This window comes from Lutra lutra, chromosome 4 (genome assembly GCF_902655055.1).
Source record: "Lutra lutra chromosome 4, mLutLut1.2, whole genome shotgun sequence".
NCBI lineage: Eukaryota > Metazoa > Chordata > Mammalia > Carnivora > Mustelidae > Lutra > Lutra lutra.
This window is the reverse complement of record NC_062281.1, coordinates 94,696,689-94,711,403: the sequence shown is the minus strand read 5'-3', so window position 1 is coordinate 94,711,403 and position 14,715 is coordinate 94,696,689. Positions and strand designations below refer to the sequence as shown.

At 40.3% G+C, this 14,715-nt stretch overlaps 1 long non-coding RNA gene across 3 annotated transcripts in view; it reads left to right on the top strand.

The window, feature by feature from the left end:
* The window catches only part of LOC125098566 (uncharacterized), a 46,266-nt gene that overhangs the window by 29,469 nt on the left and 2,082 nt on the right, over positions 1–14,715 (top strand). For 2 of the 3 annotated variants that reach the window (XR_007126877.1, XR_007126875.1), the window contains exons 3-4: positions 4,161–4,222; positions 7,950–8,021. This is a non-coding gene — a long non-coding RNA (uncharacterized LOC125098566). The remainder of the gene's footprint in view (positions 1–4,160; positions 4,223–7,949; positions 8,022–14,715) is intronic. The other variant, XR_007126879.1, reaches the window with a different exon arrangement.

Below are 14,715 nucleotides of genomic sequence, written 5' to 3'. Positions count from 1 at the left end.
TTTTCTTTTTTTTTTTTTTAAAGATTTTATTTATTTATTTGACAGAGATCACAAGTAGGCAGAGAGGCAGGCAGAGAGAGAGGAGGAAGCAGGCTCCCTGCTGAGCAGAGAGCCCGATGCGGGGCTCCATCCCTCATACCCAAGCTGAAGGCAGAGGCTTAACTCACTGAGCCACCCAGGTGCCCCACATTATTGTTTTTATGTATCTTTAAATTTCCTCTGAGGCAGTCTCCAGCTGATCTGCTTTCCTGGGCTTCTCTCCCACATCATCAATACTGGTCTTGTTAGTGGTCTGGTTACAAAGTTGAATATGTTTTTCTCCATTTCCCTTCCATTGGAACATGTAATTTTTTGGTACGCAGTGTTTCTGAGGAGTAAGTATATTGTGGAAGAGCAGTTATAACCTGCACAATTCAAGAACCTATGCTATGATTGGGATGTTATTTTACACAAAGCCAGAGAATATATAAAGACATATTTTTAATAACATTTTCAAAAATGAAACTTAATGGGCAGATCTTTGAGGGTAAATTTCATTTTGTGTAAATCACGGTGTTTTTGCCTTTCCTCTGGTGCCCAGCACATTGATCCTCAAGACCCTTTGTTGATATATGGGTAGTCAAGGAATGTATTATTTTCATTCCCATGATTATGCCTCGCTTTTATATATGAACTGTCTACTGTAAATTAGGTATTCTGCCAGGCACTTTATCCAATATCTAATTCAGTCTTCACTGCTGCTCTATGATACGGAGATTTTGTCCCCCAGGGAAATGGATTCAGGGAAGATTTATCTTGCTCAAGATCTCACAGCTAGAAACTGATACTATTGAGATTCTAAACCCAGGTCTGTCTGATTCCAAAGTCCAAGCTCCTCGTACTGCTTTGTTCTCTGTTTCATGAAACAGGACAAAGCTTAGTGGTTCTTTTCTCTAATAGGAACTCTCTTATTTCCTTTCCTTCTCTTAAAGAAGGGTATTTTTTTAAAAAGCTGCTTTAGGACAAGACAGTCCAACGTGCAGCAGAATTGGTTGAAGAAGCATGCACCTTGAGTTTTCTGAATTTACTCATGGATCAAATTTGCGTCCAGGGTGATTTCACATGACTTTATTAAACCTGAAAACCAGGAAGAGATTATGTTCAATAAACACAATAACCTAAAAATAGGCCAGAAAATCCCTGGTTCCTTTTAAAACAACCTTATGGTTTCTGCCAATAAAGATATACTTACCCTTCAAGCACCACCCCAGTTCCTTCAGTCATGACAGGAAATGTTCACTCAGAGACTCTTTCCAGAGCTATGCAAGGGCTTCTCTTAGGAAGGGCCTAAACTTGATGAAAAATGGAGTTTTGATCTCAACTAGTTTTCTTAATAATGTTGTGGTATGGGTTGAGCAGGCATGTTCCCCGAAAGGGAGAGAATAAAATTATATTGACCGCACAATGGCGCATTTTACGGTCTCCCACATGTTGTTCCTCTGCAACCAGGAAGCTAGACTTGATGTAACTTGGGGGTTGGGCTTGAGCCTGCAGGAGCTATAAACGGTCTGGTCAGTGGAGGTCGGTGGAGGAAGTCAAGGAACATGGGCCCAGATTGTCCTCACCAGGGGAAAAGAAGCCCAAATTCATGGTCAAGGCCCAAAGTTTATCTGAATTGCCTTCCATTTCTGTCAAGGTTTCGCATCAGGCCACTGGTGTCTATCACTGTGGCAAGGAAGGATTATTTTTATTAAGCATTTTGTGTTTGCCTAAGAGCTTTAAGTCATTAATCATTTAACTCCTGCTCCCCATGAGACTTTTGTGAAGTAAATGGGAAAGAAATAGCACAATTCTTATTTCACAGATAGAGAAACTGAAGCATTTTTGTTTGCCATTATTACCCACTGAAAGAATTAAAGCCATGCATTAGAACATGGGAGAACCAGGCCAGCGTCTCAGCATCTGATGAGCTTTTGTTTCACCACAGAAGTGAGGTTTTCTGTTTTTATACAAAATGAACTTGTATATTTTTCATTTTGGAAGCAACATGATGGATACGGAGGTGTACTGAAGAAAAAAATAGACTTTGGTTCCTTTCATACAGTATGAACTTTTCATGGAGTTCCCACAACAATTTTGGAATCCAAATATGTGTTTATGTTTAAGAAGTAAAGATTGTAAGGCATTGCTAATCTTGAGTTTTCTAATAAGAAAGAGAATATAAGCAAACACATCCAGTGTGGTTGTGAATAGCCAATAGCAAGTCATAAAGGGACTTTGAGAGGATGGCATGGGGATTTTGCTGCCTGAAATGAATGTGGTGGGCTTCTTGGAAGAAGTGAGATGATATGTTCTTCCACCCAGATGAACTGAAGTATCTTTCCTCTTCCTTTAATGAAGTGTAAACACCATCAAAAAACAGTCAAATATCACAAGAAGAAGTTGACCAAGAGGTCCAGAGGGCAGATTTCATAGTAATGGAAAGGAAATGAAGAAAAGTTGTCTGGCAGTGAGAGCTATCAGATCTATTAACAATGAGGTAGTTCAGGGGGCAGAAGGTTTAGGGTGGGAAGGAGAAGGGTGTTGGTGGAAGCCTTTTGAACCAGACTAGATAAAGCACAGAAAGATCACTTTAGGACTCAGCATGCCCTCTGGTGGGGGTAGGGAATACAGTTAGGGCCAGACTAATTTATTTCCTTTCACGTAAGGCAGACCCTGGATTCAAATCCATATAGAAACCATGACTAAACGTCTCAGGTTCCTCTTTTCTAAAATGATATCAACAAGGCCTACCTTATAAGTTGATGAATGAAATTTAAAAAAAAATGGTTGTGTTAACATAGTGCATAGCACTAGAAGCAAATTTGGGTATATTGGGTCTAAAGCTTATATAATATTAGAGAATACACAAGTCTGATTATAAAATATAAATATCTTATAAAAAAGATAGTAAAGTGAGTATTTACTTAGAATAAGAAAATAAATCACAACAAATCACTTTAAAAAAACACAACAAACTAACAAGTATCAAGATCGTCACAAAATTCAGGAAAACAACATGATGTTTTAATTTATCAGTTACCTGAAATACCTGTTTTTTGTGTGTGTGTAGATATACATTACATATATATATATATTTGCTCTATATTCTGATGGCCTCTTCATTTGACAAAAATTCTGTAATATATGTAGAGAATGAGAACATATTTTAACTTTCCTCTCATATGATTGATCAAAATTTGTTTTCTATTATTGATAGTTTAGAAGAATTTTTTTTCAGCAACACAACTTGCTTGTAATGTCACACAAAATTTCATGATTGTTGTCAAATTTGGGAAAAGTTCTATCAAGGTTTTTCATGCAAGAGTTGCAAGATTTAGGTAAGTCTTTCATGGGTTAGCTTCTGACTCTGTACATTTCAATTCTTGTTTCTCCTTCTTGGTCCTCCTAATCTCGGGGCTGGGCATTGTAGACTACACTCCTATCCCGGCATGATACGGTCTGGTCTCCAGCTCACTAAATGAATAGATAATGAATGATAAGAGTGTTGAAATCCATTCCTACAATCGGGGGGCTAGCATCAACTATAGACAAAAGTGATGTGAACTACAGAATACTTCCCACCCCACTCAAGCTAAATGGATCTTCAACTCAACTCCAAAGCCAACCTACATGAAGGGAGATATGGCAGAGGGAAAGTCAGTCACCAATTAATGAATTAGTGTTAAGTACTTTAATTTTATAAACTTTACCAAACATATAACCATGCCCACACATTGATAGAACCCCTACCAGGGCCTTGGAGGGTCTCATGCCATTAGCTTCGTGGTCACCAACCTCTATATGCCCTATGAATGTGCTGAACAATTCTGTCCCCCATACTGGCAAGTATTACTCAAAATGAGCAAGATGGTGGCAGGGATTTAAGGTTACAAGTTCAGGAGACTCTGGAAGGCAACAACTCCAAACACAGAGATGAGCTATGTCTCCTTCAGCAGTGGTGAATCTAAATTAAACTGAGTCTTGAGTATGTGATGGTGGCATGTCAGAAGGAAACTCTTTGTTCTTTCCATATTTTGCTGGGTTCCCCACCTCCCAACATCAGCTGGTTACATTTGAGTTCACAGCTCCTCTTGGAAATCGCTGTGATTTACCTGACTCTGAACTCTTTCATCTTTCAGAAAATCCCTTCTTGAAGCACAATGATCCACCTAGAGCACTATGATACCTGGAGCTAGTAGAGGTAAGCTGGTAAGTTTGTCAAACCTGCCTCAAGGCCACTCCATGTGGACCTGGGCTGAGATACTTTTGAGGCTGGTGCACGCAACGGGGAAGAAATGGGCAAGAAACGGGGGCCTAGAGGTATGGTGGTCATTCCAGAAATGTAACCCCTCAGAAACGTGCTACCCAGCCTCTTACAAGAAGGGTAAAACAAACAAAGCTGCTGCCTATTTGGAACATACTCTGGCTCCTTCCACATCTGTAGGACATTTAGCTCCTTGCATCTGGTAATGTTTGTGCAAATATAATTCCATATTCACTAATAATTCCTGGGGCTAAAGGCCCCCCCTCGGGTAACCTTGTTAATATTCTCTCAAGGCCTGGTGTGAACGCCTCATAGCATTTTGATTAGAATTCAATCTTGTGTTTTTTTCCCTCTCTGTCTTTCTCCCTCTCTCCTCTCATGCTTTTCTGGCCCCCGGTTTCCTGGCCACCCACATCAGGAGACATTCTCCCTCCCTTCCACTCTCCATTCTCAGTTTCAAGGAATTTCCTTGTGTCAAAGGCAAAGTGTGATTGACATATTTTTCCCCTCTTAAGAGCAGTCATCTCGGTGTTTGATTTAACCATCTCCTTATGGGGCTTGTACAATCATTACCTGGGTGAAAAAGAGACCTCCTGCTCACCCTCACGCTCAGACTCACATAGCTCGGTATTTTTGTAGACTTTTAAATTGTTGTTCTCCTTCCTCTTTTTTCTACCCTTTTCTTTCTTTTTTGGTTGGCACTAGTAAATGCTTCCCTGGTGTGTTGTACCCTGAGCCTTGGAGGATTTTAGTTGTCGGCAAACAGGTAGACCAGCTGCCTCCTGCCAGTGCCCTCTGCCTGCCAAGAAAAGCATTTGCTGTTTTTTAGATCTGGGGGAAAGAATGGATACAGAATGAGCTGTCTAGTTTTGAATTCACCAACTTTGGGCAGGTTGTGTTCCTTTGGTTCCTTAGTCTTCCAGCTTATTTGTCTCTCAGGAGAAAAAAATAGAAAACAAAAACAAAAGCAAATTGGCCATAGCATGAAGAATTGTATTTAAACCCAAGAGGAATTTCTTGGCAATGAAGTTCTTAATGTTGGAATGATTCTGGAATGCAGGCCCTGTCTCTCAGGCTGCCTTATCATTGAATTACTATGGGTTCTAAGGGTTTGTGCCTGAAGGGGATGAACTAGATGACCTTGGAAGGTCACTTGCAGCTTTTCAATTCAAAGGCAATCCCCGTTTTTTCAGTGAAGGACCACACTTTTAAGTATTGGAGCAGACTCTGTCTTGAGAGGATTGCTCGTGCCTCTCTCCAGCAGCCTGAATCACATCTCCTACCCTGATTATGATAAGCTGCCTACTCAGAGCTCTCAGCCGCCCACAGCTCTGTTACCCCGCAATAATTGCATTCTTAAGTAACCTCCTTGCCCCAATCCCGTGGTTTCAGAAGGAAACCAAGCGCTAGAAGATAGAGCCTTGGATTGGTAGGAACAAAGTCGATTTTTTTTTTCTGCAGGAATTTCAGCAGTAAAGATAGTTCTAATAAAAAGCTATCTGTATATAGCTATACTACCTTAACTCATTGTCCAAAGCATTCAGTGTGACATTTCACTTTTAATCGGGAATAATGACCTGTGATAGCGATTACTAAAAGCACTCTTATTAACAGAGCATGACATAAGTACTTGCTGGTCATAATTATCATCTGTGTTATGGTAAACAAAGCATAATGCCAACCAAGCAAAGCATGCATATGTTCTTATGTCGAGAGTAGCAGAAGTATGTGTACTATAAATTGTGCTTTGATTGACATTATATCTCATTGCTTTAGGAAAACTTGGCTGAAGAGGAAATGCCAGTACTCCCCATTATGTAAACACTCATAAGAATCCATGTCAGTCCATGGTCCTCCCAGACCAGTATCTGAGTCTGAAAGTAGAATGATGGTATTGTATGTGAAAAGTCATGATTACCCTAAAAAACACTGGCTCAAAAAGGTTAGAATAGACTCTACGACATTTGTAGATTATAATCTCCTATTAGAGTTCCAAGAGCCACCCACTGAAGTCAGGACCCACAAGAACGCATGTGGTCCATAATGTCTCTCAATCTTTTCTGTACCCAATTTGTATTTTCATTCTGTAGGGAAGAAGTGGTACTTCCTTTTGTGTGTTGTATATCTGCTTCTTTCAGACTCAAATTTCACCATGTCTGGTATTCCCAAATTTGATTAAAGAATCTATGGCTCTCCATTTCTTTATCCTCCATAACCTGGAAAACTTTAATCAGATTTTACTGCACTCTCCACCCATCCACTCATTCCCTCCACCACTACTTTCATCTTTTCAGATGGATAATTAGAAGCTTTCAAAGCTTGTCCTCATGTAGAATCCCTTCCTCTCTTCCTAAATGTTGTAGTTGATGATGTCCAGAAAATTCTTTCATACCTAAATCATGGCGACTGGCATGACATATCTCAATGCATGTTGTTCAGGCTGGGATTTTTTTTTTAAAGATTTATTTATTTTAGAGAAAGCAAGAGAGAGAGAGAGCAGGAGGAGGGGCAGAGGGAGAAGAAAGAGAATCCTCAAATAGGCTCCCCGCTGAGCATGAACCCTGATTTCATTCCAAGACCCTGAGATCAAGCTGTGAGCTGAAATCAAGAATTGAACACTTAACTGACTGAGCCACCCAGGCACCCTGGGATTCTTTTTTTTTTTTTTTCCCCAGAAGAGAAGGTATAATACATCCACACCCTCTTATTCAGTTTTTCTGCAATTTTTCTGTGTTTAAGGTAATGAGACCAACTTTATTAGATAATCACCATTAATAAGTTTAATACTAATGCCAGAAATCTTTAATCTTTTGAGCAGTGGGAATAATTTTTCAAATGAAAATTTATATGGAATGCAAAAATATGAATATGTTGTAAGCTATGTGATATTTGGGGACCAAAGCCTAGCCCCTTTGGCCTCCCTCTGATCTCTGAGGTACTCCACAATACTAGAGAGTTCCTCGAAACATGCTTTGAAGATCACCAAGCTTACCAGAGTGAGCATCAACCACTTTAAAAAGCTGGAATTTAGCCTAAAATGCAGGCAGCCGCATTTTCTTAACCAATTCTTTCTTTACAGAACATACGGTTTTGAAATTCATCCTTTGTTTCGGGTCATGCAAATGTCCTTTGGGCTCACCTGTCCGTGGTTGTAAATGAGCTCACATGCGTAGTGTGGCACGGAGCTCACCCTCACCTGCACAACAGCAATCCCAGCCCGCTTCTGAGGAGTTCCTACCCTCTTATGTTTCTCAGGGAGCCTCTAAAAGGGGTCTTGCTTGTGTCCCCCTCATCAGCAAGGACCACTTCGATCCAGGGACTGAGTCTGAAGGCGCTCCACTGCTGCAGAAAGCTCTGTGTGGTTCTGCACAGCCAGGGCTGTCTCTTGGATCAACACCACAGCCTCTGGGTGCCACTCTCGCCTCTGCCCAAGAGCGGACACACACCCTTTCTTGAAGGCCTCACAGCACAGCCAAGAACAGACAGTAACACTTATGTCACTTTTGGTACAGCCCCAGACCGAACGAAAAGGGAGCACACACCAAAATCATCCTTCGGCTGGCAGCTAGCCATCCTTAAGTGGTCCGCTACAGGACACACTTCTGCCCTGATACTTCAGAAAAACTTTCCACCCCATATCCATTTTCTCCTTGTTTTGTTACAGAAAAACAATTTTATTTGAGATGGTGATGAACCATGCTAAAAGGATGTCATTCCCAGTCGTTCTTGCAGCTAGGTATGGTCACAAGCCTGAGTTCTGGCTAAGCCAATCGAAGTGGACTTCTGGAAAATCTCCTTGCAGGGGCTGGTCAAACTGGGAGATGCTTCCCTTTTCCCTTCCTGCTGCCTGAAATGAGTGTGAGTGCCATGACATGCGTTATGGCAACCATATTGGAACATGAGGCAGTCTTGAGGCTTCAAGGCAAATGCTGAGGAGGGTAGAGGGGAAGGACAGTGGAGTCACTGACTACCTGGGGAAGTTACAACAGTATCCTTGGAAGAATCACTTCTGGACTTCTTTGTGTGTGTTTGGGTATTCTGAAATCTGTAGGTAAACCTAATCATGGCATAGCTGCCAGGAGTCTGCTTTCTTCCCTTGCTACTGGGCGTGCTTTTCTCCTGACCTGATTGCATATGGCAGAGTCCGGCTCCTACCCATTATGTGGGAAAGCCTTTAGCAGGCTAGCCTCCCCAGGGCCTCTTCCTCAGAGAACCAGAGCCCAGAAAGAAGTCATTTTCTCCTTACCCACAGTCTAGGACCCAACTTCCAATTTTTCATCTCCTCACCCAGAAGACTTTTTAGGATAATTGAGAATTATACTTATTATTCCTTCAGACCCTCTTATTCTGCCCACAGGGGTGTGGCCTCACCTGCTGCTGCCCACAGTAAGCACATCGGGCCCAGTTTCCGCCACAGCTCAGTTCCTTCATCTGATAAATGGGGAAAACTTTAAATAAACATAAGCCACAAATGGTTTTAAAATATACTCTTAGGTATTAGTTTTGGAATCCATACCAGAGTGCTTCTTAAATTTTATTTTTGGCTCATCTTGGTTTTGGCTCATCTTGCCCATATGTGCATCTTCTTAGATACAGAGCAACACATGGATATTAACCCAGAGACACACAAACATACTGTTGCCTTTATACATAGATGCACACAAAATTTTTATATAGTCTACCACATTGCTGCGTATATCCATTAGCATATATCCTGGCACACTGATACACAAGTTCAAAGGAATTTGGATTGAGGTTTAGTTAATAGGAAATACAAGGGATGGGATAGATACAACAACTAAAGAGACCATGCAGCTGGATTTTTGAAATGAGAAAAATTACCTCCATGGGACTAATTTTTAATGGAGTTGCAGTAATGTAAATTTTCCATGGGCTCCAGGGTTAAGCCTAATGAGAGACTAATCAGAGAGTTGGACCTGATGGACAGCCCAGTACTGTTGCTGAGCTGATCTGTGTCAACCTGGTCATCTCAACAATCATTCGTTGATAGTAGAGCCATCATGAGCTATCACGAACTCCTTGATAGTAGCAGGGAAGGGCAGTCTTGTTTTCCAGCCTTATCACAGGCACCCAACAAGATTTTGAAATATGAATAAATGATTCATATACTCTGCACAGACCCCTCCCCTTGCAAGACTGTCTGACCTTCATTGGGTATGCTTATGGAAGGGAGAAAAAGCAAGTGAGGTGGCCACTTGGATCCAGGAGATGGCAGAGGGAAAGGGAGCTAAAGTCCAGCCTCCATGTTGACATCTAAACCCCAGCCTGGGAGCCGATGTGGGCTTTACATTCTGCAAAGGTAAAGATTTTCTAGGATGTTGTGCAAGGAACAAGACATCCACTGCTTTCCTGGAGGGGCTCCTCTGGAGATAGAGACAGACAGAAAGACCGAGACACTTTATTTTTCTTTTCATATTTTCATTTTTTCCCTCTTTATGTCCATGAATGTTCTTCTCCTGTCCCGGTGTTTGAATACTTGTATGTGCTAACCGCAGCCTGGCCCTGCTGTCACTTAGCCAAATTACACACATTTAGGTCTTTTCATCTTTCTTTATGAACCAGCCTCTCCAGTCTATTTAATCATGTTGGCAGTTCTTTTTTAAATTCCACCCAATTTAAAAATAAGCTAAATTCTCCACCCCTGTGGATTGAAAAGCAGGCGGTTGCGAACCCATGCAGAGCTCCAACCTTGGTTTGAGGCATGTAGAGGAAAGATATCCCCCTGTCTGAAACTCTCTATTCGGCAGCTTGGAAAGGGCCAGGGGAGGTGGGAAAAGGGGAAGGAAACTTGGCTGGTCAGAGCTGGAGACCAGGGTGACCCTGCTGGGGTTTGTTTTCAAATTAGGTGTTGGTCCAATTTGGTTCAGAATCCAAAATGTTCAAAAATATATGTCCAACTAATAAAGTATTGTTTCCATGTTTGCCACCTAATCACCCAACCCTGAGGAAACACCCGAAGTTACTCGCGTCCATATCATTCCAGAGAGATTTTATGCACATGCGACCAAATATGCATTTATGTGTGACTGTGTATCTCCCCACCGCCATTTTTATACCAATGATGATATACTATATGCATTGCTCTCCTCTTCACTCTTTCTCTTAGCAATATATTTTGCAGATCTGGAGGTTGCTCCATATTCACACATAAATAGCTCCTTCAGTACTTTTTATGGCTATATAGTATCCATACCGTAAATGTTCAATAATTTTGTGGTCCACAGTTAATGGGTATTTATATTCTTTCTGACTTTTTATAGTCACTATCAACAAACATCTAAAGGTCTTAGCAGTTTTTTATTCCTGGCAATGCCTCTCTGAATAACTTACACATTTTGTACATGTGTGAGTAGTTACGTAGGATAAAATTCCTGGGTTGAAAGGTGCGTGCATCAGGTTTTCTAATTCAAACCTGACTGATTCGTCAACTTACACACCCATCACTAACATGTGAGAATATGTTTTTCCCCATACCCACACACATACACAATTTTTTAGAACTTTGAAAATCTGATAGAGGTGAAAAGTAAGTCATCTTTGTGTATTTCTGTTATTTTGAGTAAGATTGGTTTCTTTTCACAAACTTAAGAGCCACTTGAATTCCCTTTTCAATGGACAGTCCATTTCCTTTCTTTATATCTCTATCGAGTTGTTGGTCTTCTATTGATTTAGAGGGGCTCTTTCTATAGTAGGGAGATTCACTCCTTGTGATTTAAGTTGGAAATATATTTTCCTATTTGTCATTCTTTTCTATTTACCTAGCTGAATATATTCACTTTTTATTTCATAAGTCCTGGGTTTTGGTTTTGTGAAATACTTAGGAAAGTTTCTTCCACTTTGAGATTGCTTTTTCAAAATTCTGTGGTTTGTTCTAGTATATGTATAAATGACAGGTAAATCAAACTTTATGTTTTCCAGAGGGCTACCCAGTTGTCCCAATATCATTTATCAAATAATCTATCTTTTGTCCATAGATTTGAAATGTTACCTTTAACATATATAAAATCTCCATCGAATTAGTGCCCCCTCTTTTTAAAAAGATTTTATTTATTTATTTGAGAGAGAGAGAATGAGAGAGAGAGAGAGAGCATAAGTGGAGAAAGGTCAGTGGGAGAAACAGACTCCCTGTCAAGCAGGGAGTCCGATGCAGAACTCGATTCCAGGACTCCAGGATCATGACCTGAGCTGAAGGCAGTGGCTTAACCAACTGAGCCACCCAGGAGCCCTTGTGCCTCTTTTTGATTCTAGTTTGTTCCAGTTATCTTTCATGCCAATGTCACATTATTTTAAATATCTGTAGCTTCAAAAATTGTGGGTTTTTTTAAAGATTTTATTTATTTATTTGACAGAGATCACAAGTAGGTAGAGAGGCAGGCAGAGAGAGGAAGGGAAGCAGGCTCCCCACTGAGCAGAGAGCCTGATGTAGGGCTCGATCCCAGGACCCTGGGATCATCAAAAATTGTTTTATTATTTTAAAGAAAAGACTAGAAGTCCACCCAAGAAACATTTAATTATTTACTTCTGAGTGATGGAATTAGAAAAAACTTGTCTTCCTTCTTCTTTACTATGTTATAGATTATATAATAAACTGGATTTTATAAACTAACTGGTTTTAGTTTATAAAATAATGCACCAAAAATAAATAGTTATTTGTTCAGTAAAAATAATTTCCCTTTATTACTCTTGTCTTTCATAATTTTCCCATTTTCCTTGTTGTTGTTTTCTTTCATATGAATTTTAGAATCAGGTTGTCTAGTTCAAAAAAAGTCATTTTGACATTTAAAAAATCAGGGCATGTGAAGTTTATAGATTTAGTGTAAGTAGGCATCTTTATGATATTGCTTGCTTCTCCCCAAGAATATGATGTGCTTTTTTATTTGTCATATGTGTTTCTGTGTGTGTGCTCATTTTAAAGTTTTATTTAAATGCTTACTTAAAAATTATATTTAAACTTGCTTAAATTAAATTATGCCTGTTTCTTGGATTTTTTTCTATTGCTAATATAAACTGAGATCTTCCATCATCTCCTCTAAGCAATTATGTGTGTGTGCTTTTACTTTCTGCTGACTGAAAAAATTTTGTAATCATCAGGCATATTCCCAAAGTCTCTTCTGTTCTGTTCTTCTGTTCTATTTCTCTTAAAGTTTCTTTCAGGCCAGAGTTTCTCAACCCTGTTCTGTTGGCATTTTGGTCCAGATAATTCTTTATTGTTGGGGAGCTGGGGATGGGGAGGGAGGTATTATCCTGTGCATCGAAGGATGTTTAGCAGCCTTCCTCTTCTCTGGTGGTGATAGTTGGTGGATTGCCTCTGATTAAGCACCATTGTTCTAGTCCTTAATCTAGGGAAGGTATCCATTATTCCCACCCACTCCCCACTCACTGCTTTATTAGGCACTGTTGGGTCTAATCACAAGAGTGGAAATAGCTAAAGCCCAATTATGAGGCCAAACTGTCTAGAAATAGCCATGGAAGTGATGGTTATTCATAGTTTATTGCCAAACTACATGTGGAAGTCAGTCACAGGCACAAATCTCAAGAATTTAAAAGTTAGGGGTGCCTGGGTGACTCAGTTCTTAAGTGTCTGCCTTCAGCTCAGGTCATGATCCCAGGGTCCTGGGATCGAGCCCCGGATTGGGCTCCCTGCTTGATGTGAAACCTGCTTCTCTGACTCCCACCCCCCCTGCTGTGTTCCCTCCTCGCTGTCTCTCTCTCTGTCAAATAAATAAAATCTTAAAAATAAATGAATAAAAGTTAAAAGTAACACAAAGAGGGAGGCAGAATCTATACTTCCATATCAAACAGCTTTGATCTCAAGTGCATGGTGTTTGGTACATTCTTTGGCTGGTTTGATTGTTTGTTTTAAGATTTTATTTATCCATTCATGAGAAACAGAGAGAGAGAGAGGCAGAGGGGAAGCAGGATTCCCGCAGAGCAGGGAGCCTGATGCGGGACTTGATCCCAGTACCCCGGGGGACCATGGTCCCAGCCGAAGGCAGACACCCAACTGACTGAGCCACCCAGGCGGCCTTTCCAGTGGTTTAATGTGTGGCCACTTCTTTGCCGTTGGCTTGGATCATAGCATCTCAGGCTTGGAGAGATATCATCATGTTCCTTAAGGCATGACTTTATGTCACCCCTTCAACACTCTCAACTATGCCTTACCCCTTCTGTATTTTCTACTGTGCTGGGTCCATGGCAGGTGTTCAGTGAGGTTAATATTTTGCTAATCTAATACTTTCAGCTTGACATACTTTGGGTTTTTCAGGGAAAACAATGTGGTATAGCAGAAAACATTAATGTTGGAAATCAAAAAGTTCTGCTTTCAAGTCCTAGCTAAGAGCCATTAGATTATTAGCCATATATACAAATTACCTAAACTGTGTGAATGTCACCTGCAAAACCATTATAAATACACTAGCACTGTAGGGTTGCAGTGGACTTTGGATCAGACCACATATATAATGCATAAGAGCAGAGCAAGAGCACAATGCATTTTTTTTAAAGATTTATTTATTTATGTATTTATTTATTTGACAGATAGATCACAAGTAGGCAGAGAGGGAGGCAGAGAGAGAGGGAGAAGCAGGCTCCCTGATGAACAGAGAGCCCGATGTGGGGCTCGATCCCAGAACCCTGGGATCATGGCCTGGGCAGAAGGCAGAGGCTTAACCCACTGAGCCACCCAGGTGCCCCAAGCACAATGCATTTTTAATCCTCAGGTAAAACTCAGGCAATCGATATGTGAACACTGTTATCTTCATTATTATTATGTGAATACAAGTTCTTTATCTGGAGAGCTAAGACAAAAACAATCTAAATTTTCTATTAAAAAATGCCAAAGTATACATTGAAATATTGGGAAACTGGTTCAATACTACTGAAGGTCAGATATTTCTGTAAGCAACATTCCTATCATTTCTTACTTATTGGAGATAGAATTTTTTTTTTTTTTTTTTTTTTTTTTACTGTAGCACCTAGCATTCCCTGGTAGTCTCCCATCCAAATCCTAACCAGGTCTGACCCTGTGTAGCTTCTAAGATTGAGTGTATTCGGGGTTGTATGGCCATAGACCTGGAGGTAGATTCTTTGAGAAACTAAATATTCTGGGCCTTAGGGTTAAATCAGTCAGCTTGATGGGTGTTCTATGGAGTTCAATGTTGACTGCAGAATAACATATGATACAAAGGGGAAAATTTTGTTATTAATCATATTTTCTATGAAATGAAGCAGAGTTTAACAGTAGATTGTTTAGCTGACCTTGCCTCATCTTTTGTTAAAGCCTTTTTCAAGTTTTGGAATGTCATAAACATGTAGAAACATACATAGAACTTAAATGTACTGTATTCAAAGAAGTAATGGGTAACCTCTGTGCAGATTAAGAAATAGTACATTACCAGCCCTCAGAACAG